Source organism: Durio zibethinus, chromosome 21 (genome assembly GCF_047325235.1).
Source record: "Durio zibethinus cultivar Kanyao isolate XHJ-2024 chromosome 21, ASM4732523v1, whole genome shotgun sequence".
NCBI classification, from domain to species: Eukaryota; Viridiplantae; Streptophyta; class Magnoliopsida; order Malvales; family Malvaceae; genus Durio; species Durio zibethinus.
Window position 1 is genome coordinate 19,827,792 of NC_143182.1, and position 14,227 is coordinate 19,842,018.

Genomic DNA, 14,227 nt, shown 5'->3' on the forward strand with positions numbered 1-14,227 from the left:
GCAGAACAATCGCTTGAAAGAACAAAACTCTCTAACCCGAAGATCAAAGATTTTTTCGACCTTAGACTTGAACCACAAGTCTACAATTTGTTAAACAATGTTTAGAAATCCTATCTCTCAGAAAACAAATCCAGTTTTCGAAAAGGGATGAGCAAATTAGCTGAATTCTTAGTCAACCAGGCTAAAGAATTTTAGAGTTTTAAAGAAATAGCTTTTCAAAGCCTTCTATCAACTAATTTACTAAAATAGTAAGATATTGATTTCTTTGCTCTAGAAGAAAATCAGTACAGTATTCAAGAGATAAACAATTTCTTGAATCTATGTGAATATTTCGAAAAAGAAAGTTATAATTCCTCTAAGCTAAACAAGCTTAAGAGAATTCTTCTTTTTGAAAAAGTTACGGTATTCTTAACCAAGGAATTGTTCCAGTAAATTAATTCTTCTATTTTACAGTCAACAAAAAAACTGTTGATAGAAAAGTTTTCTGATTATTATACTTCTACTTATATGTATAATACTACACTTGGTAAATTCATACCAAAAATTAAATTTCAACTTGATCATGAAACTTTTGATGTAAAAAGCATTGCACTTGGTTTAGTCAGATAAATTACTGTACAAACTTTTCTTTTCATCTTTTAAAAGATTTCCTTGCTTTTATTCTGTATCATTTCGACGGGTGTATAAAATGATCAAAACATTTTTATTACATCAATTTTACTATATATAGTCTTTTGGGTACCTTTCAAAGAGAAAGATTTTACCAACCTTATCAAATATGAAAACTTGATAAAATATCTTATGGATATTTTCTTTAACCCATCACTATACTTGATCCACCAACTGACCATATCGACTTCCCAGATGATTTAAACAAAACCATCACCAAATATTCAAATCCCAATAGTTACCATTTCCAAACAGGAATTGACCTTATGAAAAAAGTAAAATTCTTTCTCCATTTAGCTACAAAACCATACTACTCTAAAATAGCATGGTGGACAGATGGTAGATAAATTTTTATCCTTAGATTTCTTGAACCACATGAAGATTTGGACATTCAAAATAAACCATAAGCAATCCAGCTACTGAAAAAGTTATCAAAAATAGAAGATCTAGATCATCTTACAGAATTACTATATCAGTACCAAGAAGGATGGCAAATGTGGAACAAATCATATTATGGATCTCTTCCATCACCCCAATCTTTTAATGCACTGGACAAAGAATTTTTTAATAATTTAAACAATGTTATGGAAGAATAATATTTGTACATATCTAGATCATCTTATAGAATTACTATATCAGTACCAAGAAGGATGGCAAATGTGGAACAAATCATATTATGGATCTCCTCCATCACTCCAGTCTTTTACTGTACTGGACAAAAAATTTTTTAATAATTTAAACAATGTTATGGAAAAATAATATATGTGCATATTTCAAACAAGAATAAGCCAGAATAAGCTGTCGACATAAAAAAACAAAGTTCATTCGACGCCTACGACTAACAGATAAAAAACTGTAGCAATTACTGTAGTAGAAAGATAAAATATCACTGTAACAGAAAAAATAGAGACCTACTACTGAAAATATTGTAGTAAGTCACTATAGTAAGTACTATAGATAAAAATTTTATTGTACATTATAGTAAAAACTGTACAGAGTTACTGTTCATATGCTAAGATTTTTCTATTTAAAGCCTCATTGTATTTAAGCTCGATGAGACACTTCGTCTAGTTTTTCCTCTCTCTTACCTCTCTCTCTCTCCCGTCTACCATCCTTCACTTGTAAATTCTTATAAGCTTGTTTAAACCTTTATACATAGATCCTTTTCGCATCCCCTTGTAAATGGTATTAGAGCTCTAAGCTTGTAAAAAGATTTGCTAAGCTTGTATTACAGATTCAGGAATAAAGATCTACTTATGATTCATCTTGTAAGATTTTTTTCCTTTTACTTGCATCTTCTTCTTAAGTTTTATGTTTAAAAGCTCATATGTGTATATCTGAAGTTATTTGCTAACGTTTGTTGGCTTGAGTTACCTTTGTTGGCTGGTGTTGATAATTAGATCGAAACAGCACACTGGTTTTAAGCACCATAAACATGGAAACTTATGAAGAAAATACATGTATTTGTAAAGATAAGTCTTATAATCATGATTTACATATAGATCCTAAGTATGAATCTAGTAATATTAGCATAAGGAGAATTGTAAATGGTTTAATAAATTTAACTTCTCTTTCTTTCATAAACTTTTTGTAAAAATTGATACTATAAAAGATAAAGTAGATTTACTTGCAGAAAAGATGGACTAAAGACATATTCCTCTTAATACATCTACAGACTTTGGACCTCTGTATTATGATAATGTTATGATGAATGATGAAAAACCTTCATCTTCTTTAGCAAAGAAAAACAAAAAAAAATAATTTGGTTTAAATTTATCAAAATTATAACCACAAATCAATTTATCTGTTTGATGAAGATTTTTTACTTTAAGGATACATCCTCAATGTTTATCACTGGCATCTATCTCTAAAATTAAAAGGTCACCCTGTTTAGGTAGATAGACTTTAGGAATAAAGGTTAGCTCTGATTTTATCTGTTTGACTATATTAGAGTCGGTTGTTGTCCAGACAAAATCATTGTCTTTATGTAATTTACGCAAAAGATTTTTGAACAATTACCTACCATAATTAAGTATACCTAACAGTTGTTGTAGCTGTTTGACATTATTCAGTTGTTTTGAAATCTCCCTGATCTTTGAGATAATATGATCCTGCAATGTTAGTCCATTTATAGATAAGTTGAGACCAAGAAATTCTATTTCAATTTTTTTGAGTTTAACTTTTTTGGGACTCAAAATAATACCATGTAAAATAAATTCTTAAGCAATAATATTCAAGTTTTTCCTGTGCTCATCTAAAGTATTAGAAAATACTAATATCATCAATAGAAACACAACAAAATTATTTATGTTTGGTGAAAATACTATCCATCCAACGCTGAAATATTTGAAGGGCATTGCATAGATCAAAAGGCATAATAGTCTATTGGTAGTGGCCTATTGGTGCACTAAAACCAGTTAAGGGTTTAGATGTACCATTCAACATTATTTGCCAAAAGCCAGATTTACAATCAAACTTAGAAAAATATTTAGCATTTTTAGCTAAATTTATCAAAACATCTTTTCGAGGAATAAATAGCCATCAAAAACAAGATTTTGATTTAATTTCTTATAATTGATAACTATTCAGGGTTTACCTCGTTTAATCTTAGAATGGTTTCTTACCAAAAATGCTAGTCTGGAGTACGGACTGGTAGTTGATTCTATCAGACATTTGTCGAGCAATTCTGAAATTTGAATTTCGAATTCATCTATATCCTGTTTGGTATAGATCATGGATTTTACTCTGATAATCTTTTTTAGATCATGAAGAGTAAGTTCACAATATCTTGGACATCGCTTCCAAAGCTTCAATGGTTTTTCACTGAAGTTTTTCTGTAAAATCCTATAAAGCCAATATCTTTCACTGATAGCTTCAATTTTAGAAATATTAGTTATTTCAGGATGAAAATTAGTATCACAAACATGGTTATACTTGGATAGTAAAGGAACATCTATTGATTTGTTATCAATAGTAAAAGTAAAATGATCTGGCAAAACATAAAATGGTAAATATTTATGAATAAAATTGTTTCCTAGCAAGATGTCTCCATGCATGTTAGGAAAACATAATATTTTAGGAATTATAAACTTAATATCATTTAAGGAAACAGGGATATTTTTAGCTTTTAGCTAACAATGGTTTCTTTACCATTAATACCTACTATTATAATAGGATGCTTCATGAGTTGCTATTTTGTTAAAGGCAAAGCATTAGGTCGACAACTAGAGATTGTTGCTCCTATGTCAATCAAAATATCTAAACTATATGGTTTATAGTTTTGAAAATTAAAATAACCTTGTATATAAGTATAATATCGAACCTTTTTGGTGAATAAAATCATTTCAGGTGCAGATATGCAAAAATTATTTATAAAATGAAACATTTTAATTTTTTCAGTTCTAGTGTTTGTAGAAGAAAAAGTGTGTGAATTTAATATAGAATTGACAAAATGATAATAGGATTGGTTATCACCTGTACGTTACTGAGATGGATTATCTCCTACAAATATAAGAATTTGAGCATTACCTGTATTACTTGTATGACGCATACTGTTTGCTTGTCGTAAGGTTTTTGTACTATTTGTACTATGAAATCCTAGAAAAAAACTTCAATAAGGAGTACAAAAAGATTGATTACTTGTTATACTCTCTATATCCTCATCCGGTTGATGATCAAAAGCATTAGTAGGGGTAAAACCAGGTTTGGATTAGAACTAGTTGATGCATATGGATTTTTTAAGTTAAGATTTTTTTCTGATGAGAAAAATTTTAAACTTGGTACTTTTTATTTTTCAAAAGTAGTAGAGATATCTTTAAGACACTATCTTTTTAGGATAGATAAGTATTCTATTTTGACCAATTTTGGTTTGATTTCGAATCAAAACTATTTGGTTCAAAATTTTCTATAATATTGAATCTATCGGTTTGATAGAAGTATTTGTAGTATTAGTAAATTCATAAACTGCTGATCAGTTGATTGAAAGGTCATGCAAATTGGACTCAATATCAAAATTGGTTATTTTGATACGAAGACATAAACATTTTTCAATGTTTTCATCAAAAATAGAAATAAAATAGTTTGGTTTAATTTTAAATAAAACTACTCCTACTGTTAAATTAGACTGGATTCCACCAATTACAACATAAGCGGGATTTGTAAAACGGTTATCTATTAAAACAGTTATTATTGGAATATCTTTTGTAGATAAAAATAGTGGTTTAATAGTGATCAAAATCATACCTATATAGATGTATTTGACCTTTGGATATTTGGAAAGAAAATGGTTTTTTTTTTTAGTAAAAAGAAGAATTTCTACCTATCCTTGTTTAGAATTGTTGCCAACAGTATCACCAGATAGTTTTTCTATATGGTGCTTATACCAAGGTTGGAATTTTGTAAATCAACTTGTTTTGTAAATCTCATCTGGTTTGATGAGTTGTAATTCTTTAATTTTTTCTTCAGAAATAAAATGAGTTTTTCTCATAATTTTTTTAAGTTTAACCATACATTCTCTTTCGATAGTTGTTGTACTTGTAAAAGATGTGACTAAAATATTATCTTGGTTAGATTCAATATTCAGCATAAAAATAAATTCAGATTCATTGTCAGAAAAACTATAACCAATTTTTGAAAAAACTTCATAATAAATTTCTTCGTCGGATAATTCATCTGCAAAAAAAATTTGAAAAAAATTTTCATCAAGTTTTTTGATCATTTTTTTGGCATTTTGCCCTTTATAAGGGCAACTATTTGCATAGCGACCTTCTTGATCACAAAGAAAACATTTACAATTTTGTTTAGAAGATTTTTTCTTCTTTTTTACAACAAATTTGCCTTTTTTAGGCTTAAAACTTGTAGTGGGTTTCCACTTTTTCCAAAGATATTTTCGTCTTTGCATAAAATGTTTTTTCTTTGAAAAAGACTATTTATTGTAGCCAAATTCAAATTTATTTTTCAAAATCTTTGTACATTGTTTATACAAAAGTTTAAACTTTACCTACTTTGCAGCTTTTTGCTTGAGGCAGTATTTTGTGATTTGAGTTTGAACATAGTGTATTCTACATCCAAGAGTATCATAGAGTTAGATACTGAAATGTGCAGCATGAACTATTTTGAGTTTTAATTCTAAATAAACAGGATAATTTTGTGAACATAATTCATCCCATGGTGAGGGAAGTTTGAGAAAATATTGTTGTAACCAAAACTTTGAATGTTTTTCATCCAATTTTTTATATTCAGAAAGATATTTTTTAGAGAAATCATCAAGATTCTGAATATCATATAATTTTAATTTTGACAAAATAAATTGAGCTTTTTGAATGGGATCCAGAGATTCTATACTTTCACAAAACTCATTTTTTAAGATTTGGGTTAAATCTTTCAGTAATTGAGGAATATTTCCTGCGGCTAACAATATTGATTTTTTCTATTCTCCGAGGGTTGTAGTTTTCTATTTTTTGAGAAATTGTAGGACATCACCTTGCCATGTGCCACAAAAGTAATTAAGGAATCATTCTTTGTTCCACTAATCTTTGTAACCTATGATAACAACAGATATGGATTGTGCCCAATCGTCTATGATTTTTTCATAGTTTTTAAGAGGGACTTTGGTTAGATCCAAATAAGTACCACCTTGAGCAACCGTTCATTTGTTTAACAAATTGATGACAAGGGTTTCGATCTTAACCTGACTTGTTTGGCTAGATTCAGAAGTTTGTTTTATCTTATCTCGTTTTAAGTGAGAATATTTTTCTTTCAAATGAGGTAAATGTTGATCCATAATATTTGGGTTTAGTAGATCTGGAAATCTTAAAGTATCATCCATATTTGGGTTAGATATTTCTGATGCTTTTCCTTTGCCTCTATCCTCTATTTAAGGATTAGGGATTTAAGTTGGTTCTGGATTTGTTTGATCTTCAGAACTATCAGTGTAATTTGATGTGGTTTCATCTGATGAAAATTGGTTCATTCTTTGCTATTGGTTATAGTAGCAAGAATTTTAAAATTATCAACTACTAAATCATTATTTGCTTCTTCACTACTAACACTATTACTAACACTGGTTGTGTCATAGTTAAACATATAATGATAATTATACTTAATAAAGATTCTTTTATGTTTTTTATAAAGGGTCTTTATAACTTAGAGATAATCAATCCGTTGTTGCAGATCTTCTGTTTTTTCCATTTGATACTTAAAATTTTCAATTATATATTTATAAGAGTACATATAAGTAGAAGTATAATAATCATCTATGGTTCTTTTTACCAAAAAGAAAATAAGCCATTTTCTTTCCAAATACCCAAAAGTCAAATACATCCATATAGGTATGATTTTGGTCACCATTAAACCACTATTTTTATCTACAAAAGATATTCTAATAATAGTTGTTTTAATGGATAACCGTTTTACAAATCCCACTCATGCTGTAATTGGTGGAATCCAGTCCAATTTAGCAACAGGAGTAGTTTTATTTAAAGTTAAACCAAACTATTTTATTTTTATTTTTGATGAAAATATTGAAAAAAGTTTATGTTTTCGTATCAAAATAACCAATTCTAATATTGAGTCCAATTCGTATGACATTTCAATCAATTGGTCAGCAGTTTATGAATTTACTAATATTACAAATACTTCTATCAAACCGATAGATTCTAATATTATAGAAAATTTTGAACCAAATAGTTTTGATTCCGAAATCAAACCAAAATTGGTCAAAATAGAAGACTTATCTATCTCAAAAGGATGGTATCTCGAAGATATCTCTACTACTTCTGAAAAATAAAAAATACCAAGTTTAGAATTTTTCTCATCAGAAAAAAATCTTTACTTCAAAAATCCACATGCATTAACCAGTTTTAATCCAGACCTGGTTTTACCCCCTACTAATGCTTTTGATCATCAACCAGATGATGATATAGATAGTATAACAAGTAATCAATCTTTTTGTACTCCTTATCGAAGTTCTTTTTCATGATTTCACAGTATAAACAGTACAAAAACCTTACAACGAGCAAATAGTATGAGCCATACAGGTAATACAAGTAATGCTCAAATTCTTATATTTACAGGAGATAATCCATTTCAGCAATGTACAGGTGATAACCAATCATATTATCATTCTATCAATTCTGTATTAAATTCACACACTTTTTCTTCTAGAAACACTAGAACTGAAGAAATTAAAATGTTTCATTTTATAAATAATTTTCGCATATCTGCACCTGAAACGATTTTATTCGCCAAAAAGGTTCGATATTATACTTATATAAAGGTTATTTTTATTTTCAAAACTATAAACCATATAGTTTAGATATTTTGATTGACACAAGAGCAACAATCTCTAGCTATCGACCTAATGCTTTGCCTTAAACAAAATGGCAACCCATGAAGCATCCTATTATACTAGTAGGTATTAATGGTAAGGAAACCATTGTTAGCCTAAAAGCTAAAAATATCCATGTTTCCTTAAATGATATTAAGTTTATAATTCCTAAAATATTATGTTTTCCTAACATGCATGGAGACATCTTGCTAGGAAATAATTTTATTCATAAATATTTACCATTTTTTGTTTTACCAGATCATCTTATTTTTACTATTGATAACAAATCAATAGATGTTCCTTTACTATCCAAGCATAACCATGTTTGTGATACTAATTTTGATCCTGAAATAACTAATATTTCTAAAATTAAAGCTATCAATGAAAGACATTAACTTTATAGAATTTTGCAAGAAAACTTCAGTGAAGAACCATTAAAGCTCTGGAAACGAACTCCAAGATATTGTGAACTTACTATTTATGATCCAAAAGAGATTATCAGAGTAAAACCCATGATCTATACCAAACAGGATATAGATGAATTCGAAATTCAAATTTCAGAATTGCTTGACAAAGTCTGGTAGAATTAACTACCAGTTCGCACTCTAGTCCGGCATTTTTGGTAAGAAACCATTTTGAGATTAAACAAGGTAAACCCCGAATGGTTATCAATTATAAGAAATTAAATCAAAAATTTTTTTTGATGGCTATTTTATTCCTCGAAAAGATGTTTTGATAAATTTAGCTAAAAATGCTAAACATTTTTCTAAGTTTGATTATAAATCTGGCTTTTGGCAAATAATTATGAATGATGCATCCAAACCCTTAACTACTTTTAATGCACTAACAAGCCATTACCAATGGACTATTATGCCTTTTGGTCTATGCAATGCCTCTTAAATATTTCATTATTGGATGGACAGTATTTTCAGCAAACATAAATAATTTTGTTGTGTTTATATTGATGATATTTTAGTATTTTCTAATATTTAGATGAGCATAGGAAACACCTGAATATTATTGCTCAAGAATTTATTTTACATGGTATTATTTTGAATCCCAAAAATGTTGAACTCGAAAAAACTAAAATAGAATTTCTTTGTCTCAACTTATCTGTAAATGGACTAACATTACATGATCATATTATCTCAAAGATCAAGGAGTTTCTAGAACAATTGGATAATGTCAAATAGCTACAACAACTATTAGGTATACTTAATTATGGTAGGCAATTTTTCAAAAACCTTTCTAAAAAAGAAAGTTATCTTTTGCGTAAATTACGTAAAAATAATGATTTTGTCTGGGCAACAACCGACTCTGATATAGTCAAATAGATCAAATCAAAGCTAAGCTCTATTCCTAAAGTTTATCTACCTAAACAGTGTGACCTTTTAATTTTTAAGATAGATGCCAGTGATGAACATTAAGGATGTGTCCTTAAAGTAAAAAATCTTCATAAAAAAGATGAATTGATTTGTGCTTATAATTTTGATAAATTTAAACCAAATGAAATAAATTATATTATCTTCGAAAAAGAACTGTTAGCCATAAAAAATGATGTATAGTGATTTTACATCTATTTAGTCCCTGAGATCTTTGTTATCAGAACAGATAACGAAGCAGTAAGAGATTTCTTAAAAAATAAAAAGCTCTCTGAAAATTCTAGGAGAATTAGGTGGCATAATTTTCTTTGTCAATATCATTTTCAGGTAAAATTCATCAATGGAGACAAAAACCTTTTATCGGGCTATCTAAACTGACCCAATGGATTGAGGAAAACAACCTATCTATGACACAAGAGAATGAAGAACCATCAAGAAGAAAACAGGTAAAAAATTCTCTTTTTTTTTTCTAAAACCTCCTATTTTTTCTACAAATCCTAACCCAGGATTTAGCTTTTATAATAATCCTAACCAAGGATTATATCTCTACCAACAACCACTATATAGACCTCCTTTTATGAAGATTCAACTAGAATTCTCTCAGTTTGCTCAAGACCCAAATTAATGGACACCTATGAGTTATTCTCAAATCGTTTCCTCAGCAGAACAACTGCTTGAAAGAACAAAACTCTCTAACCCAGAGATCAAAGATTTTTACAACCCTGAACTTGAACCACAAGTCTACAATTTGTTAAACAATGTTTGGAAATCCCATCTCTTAGAAAACAAATCCAGCTTTCAAAAAAAGATGACCAAATTAGCTGAATTCTTAGTCAACCAGGCTAAAGAATTTCAAAGTTCTAAAGAAATAGCTTTCCAAAGCCTTCTATCAACTAATTTGCTAAAACAGTAAGATATTGATTTTTTTGCTTTGGAAAAAAATCAGTACAATATTCAAGAGATAAACAATTTCTTGAATCTATGTGATTATTTCAAAAAAGAAAGTTATAATTCCTCTAAGCTAAACAAGCTTAAGAGAATCTTTTTTTTTAAAAAAGCTACAATATTTCTAACCAAGGAATTATTCCAGTAAATTAATTCTTCTATTTTATAATCAACAGAAAAATTGTTGATAGAAAAGTTTTCTGATTATTATACTTCTACTTATATGTATAATACTACACTTGATGAATTCATACCAAAAATTAAATTTCAACTTAATCACGAAACCTTTGATGTAAAAAGCATTGAACTTGATTTAGTCAGACAAATTACTGTACAAAACTTTTCTTTTCATCTTTTAAAAGATTTCCCTGCTTTTATTAAGCATCATTTCTATGAGTGTATAAAATGGTAAAAACATTTTTATTACATCCATTTTACTATATACAGTCTTTTGGGTACCTTTCAAATAGAAAGATTTTACCAATCTTATCAAATATGGGAACTTGATAAAATATCCGGTAGACATTTCCTTTAACCCCTCACTATACTTGATCCACCAACTAACCATATCGACTTCCCAGATGATTTAAACAAAACCATCACCAAATATTCAAATCCCAACAGTTACCATTTTCAAAGAGGAATTGACCTTATAGAAAAAGTAAAATTCTTTCTCCATTTAGCTACAAAATCAGACTACCCTAAAATAGCCTATTAGACACGAATTTTTGTTCTCAGATTTCTTGAATCACATGAAAATTTAGACATTCAAAATGAACCAAAAGCAATCTAGCTACTGAAAAAAATTATCTAAAATAAAAGATCTAGATCATCCTACAGAATTACTATATCAGTACCAAGAAGGATGACAAATGTGAAACAAATCATATTTTGGATCTCTTCTATCACCCCAGTCTCTTAATACACTGGACAAAGAACTCTATAAGTTAAACAATGTTATGGAAGGATAATATCTGTGCCTATTTCAAACAAGAATAAGCCAGAATAAACTACCGACACAAAACAACAAAGTTCATTTGACACCCACAACCAGCAGACAGAAAAACTATAGCAGTCAACTGTAGCAAAAAGACAAACGTCACTGTAACAGTCACTATAGCAAAAAAAGACAGAGACTTGCTATGAAAATACTATAGCAAGTCACTGTAGCAAGTACTGTAGATAAAAATTTTACTATACATTATAGCAAAAACTGTACAGAGCTACTGTTCATAGGTTAAAATTTTTCTATTTAAAGCCTTATTGTATCTAAGCTCGATGAGACACTGCTTTCAATTTTTTCTCTCTGTTACCTTCCTCTCTCTCCCCCATCTACCATCCTCCACTTGTAAATTCTTATAAGCTTGTTCATTCACATTAATCGAGTCCCCTCTAAAATTCATTCTACTCTCTTCTGTAATGTTATTTCGATATATAGGCATCCTTAGAACAAATTTAAAAAAATGAATAGAATCAATCCAGGCTTGAATTCTAGGATTTGATTCTGTCTGAACCTCAGCATATGTCTAGGTTCATTGCTGATTGAAAAAATTTCCTTAATTTGAGCTCTGATTGACCTTTTGACCAAATTCAATTCTCAATTTCAATTATTCAATTAGCAGTTAGGAAGAAAGGAAAGAAAAAAAAAAGAATAATAATAAATAATAATAATAATAATAATAATAATAATGATAATGATAATAATAATAAAAAAATGTAATATAATACCATATATTATACTAATAACAATAATAGTAAAAATAATAATATAATACTATAATATAACCAAAATAATAAAAATGGTCTAATTGACCTTGGACATGGTCTGATTAACCCAGGTGTTTATAGTAGTTCCAAGATTTTAAATCCTCTATTGAAGTTTGCATAACCATCATAACCAATATGTTCAGCAAAACTAATCCAAGCTTATACCTAACAAGCACTAATCATGTCCTATCTTGGTAACTAGTTAAAATATTAGAATAAAAAACTACTTAAGAAAACTCTTTATTGTAAAAAAAAAAAATAATAACATGGAAATTTAATATATTTTTATGTCATAAATTTAAAATGTATATTAAGCTATATAATATAAATTTAACTTTCAAATGCTTTGTATTATATAATTTATATATGATTAATTTTTAAATATTTAATTATCATAATCAACAAAATATGAATACATTAAATATGTTCAAAAAACTATTTAATAAAATTTAATTACATTCATTAATTTATATTATTCGTTAAATATTATTTTGAGATTAATTCTATAAAAAATTATAAATATGAAAAAAAAATGCATGAATCTTATAAAAAGTGTAACAAATCTTGCCTTAGTTTACATTTTGAACAACATATTCATCTAAGATATTTCTTTAACAAATCATGCATTTAATTTGGCTCTACCTTATTAGTTTTGAAAAGCTCAAATATTTTTCAAAAAGAGTTATAAATGTTAGCTAAGATTAGATGTAATATATATTAGCAAGCTGTAACGAGATGGATGATTAGTTATTAAGTTATCCATGAACACTTTCAACAATTAAAAAATGAAAAAGAAAGGCAAACTTTGTCTCAATCACCTCAAAAAACTTTCTTCAAACACCCATGTAGTTTTTTTCGAAACATATCTATAAACACCCATTTGTGTCCGGAGTCAATTAGGGTTATTATTTTTGTCATATTATATAGTCTAATATATTATTATAGTATAACTATATTATTAAATTATTATGTTAGAAATGTAGTATATTATTATAATTATTATTATTTTCTTTATTTTCTTTTCTTTTTCTTTTCAAAGCTACGGTTAAGTATGAAAACAAAAAGTTGGAATTCAATCCACGTGGTCAACAACTTTAATTTGTAGTCAAAGGGGTTTTCAAACAAATTGCTGAAACTTAGCTTAAAATCTTGCTCAAGCAAAATTCAATCCCAGGATTTAAGCCTGGGATTGGTTCTGTCAATTTTTTAAAATTTGTCTTAAGGCTGCCTATAAATTGAACAATTCCCAGATAACACAGTCAGAGGAAATTCAATGAAAAAGACTCAGTGTTTAAAATTCTAGAATTTTGGGTTTCTAGGATTTTGAGTTTAGGTTTCAAGAATTCTGGGGATTCTGGGTTTAGATTTAAATTTTTGGGATTAGGTTTAAGTTTCTGGAAGTTTTCTTTAAAAATCTAGGCAAATTTTGGAAAATCTGGAAAAATTTTGAGATTTCTAGGATTTTCTAGAAAACACTAGGTTTTGGGAGGAACACTTGAATTTTTCAACAAGGTTTGAATTTTTGCTGGATCAAATCATTATGGCTATTTACAAAAACAAGGACATGGTAGAAATGATTGAAAAGTGGAAAGCAAGGGTGCCACCAGTGGGAGCACATGGTCAAAATTTGATGGATTTTCTCAATGAAGTGTAAAACTAGTATTAACATGCTATAGATCTCTTTTTTCAATAGTTTTAGATTTTTTACAGATGTGATGTTGGATTTGGTTAAAAATGACTTTAATTTAATAAAGATTTTCTTTGATAACAATTGTTATGTGAAAAATTCTCCTTATTGCATTTATACATTTTGTTTGTGCTTTCATTTTCATGCATAATTTAAGAGTTTCATAAATATCATTTTAAATTTATGCATTATGGAAATCAATGTTCAAGGATAGCTCAACACCAGTATTATACCTAGGCTAGAGCCAGAAAGATGGAGTAAGATAATGGAAACCACTTTGATTGGTTAGAAAAAGCTTAGGAGATAATGGAGGGGAAGTTAAGTAAGATCCTTAAAGCTCTTGAAAATATCAATAAAGGGAAAGTAATAGAAGAAGATACCTTACATGAAGATACCAAGACACTGTATTCTCTCGGTTTTGGTCCACATTAAACCCAAATCATTTCAAAT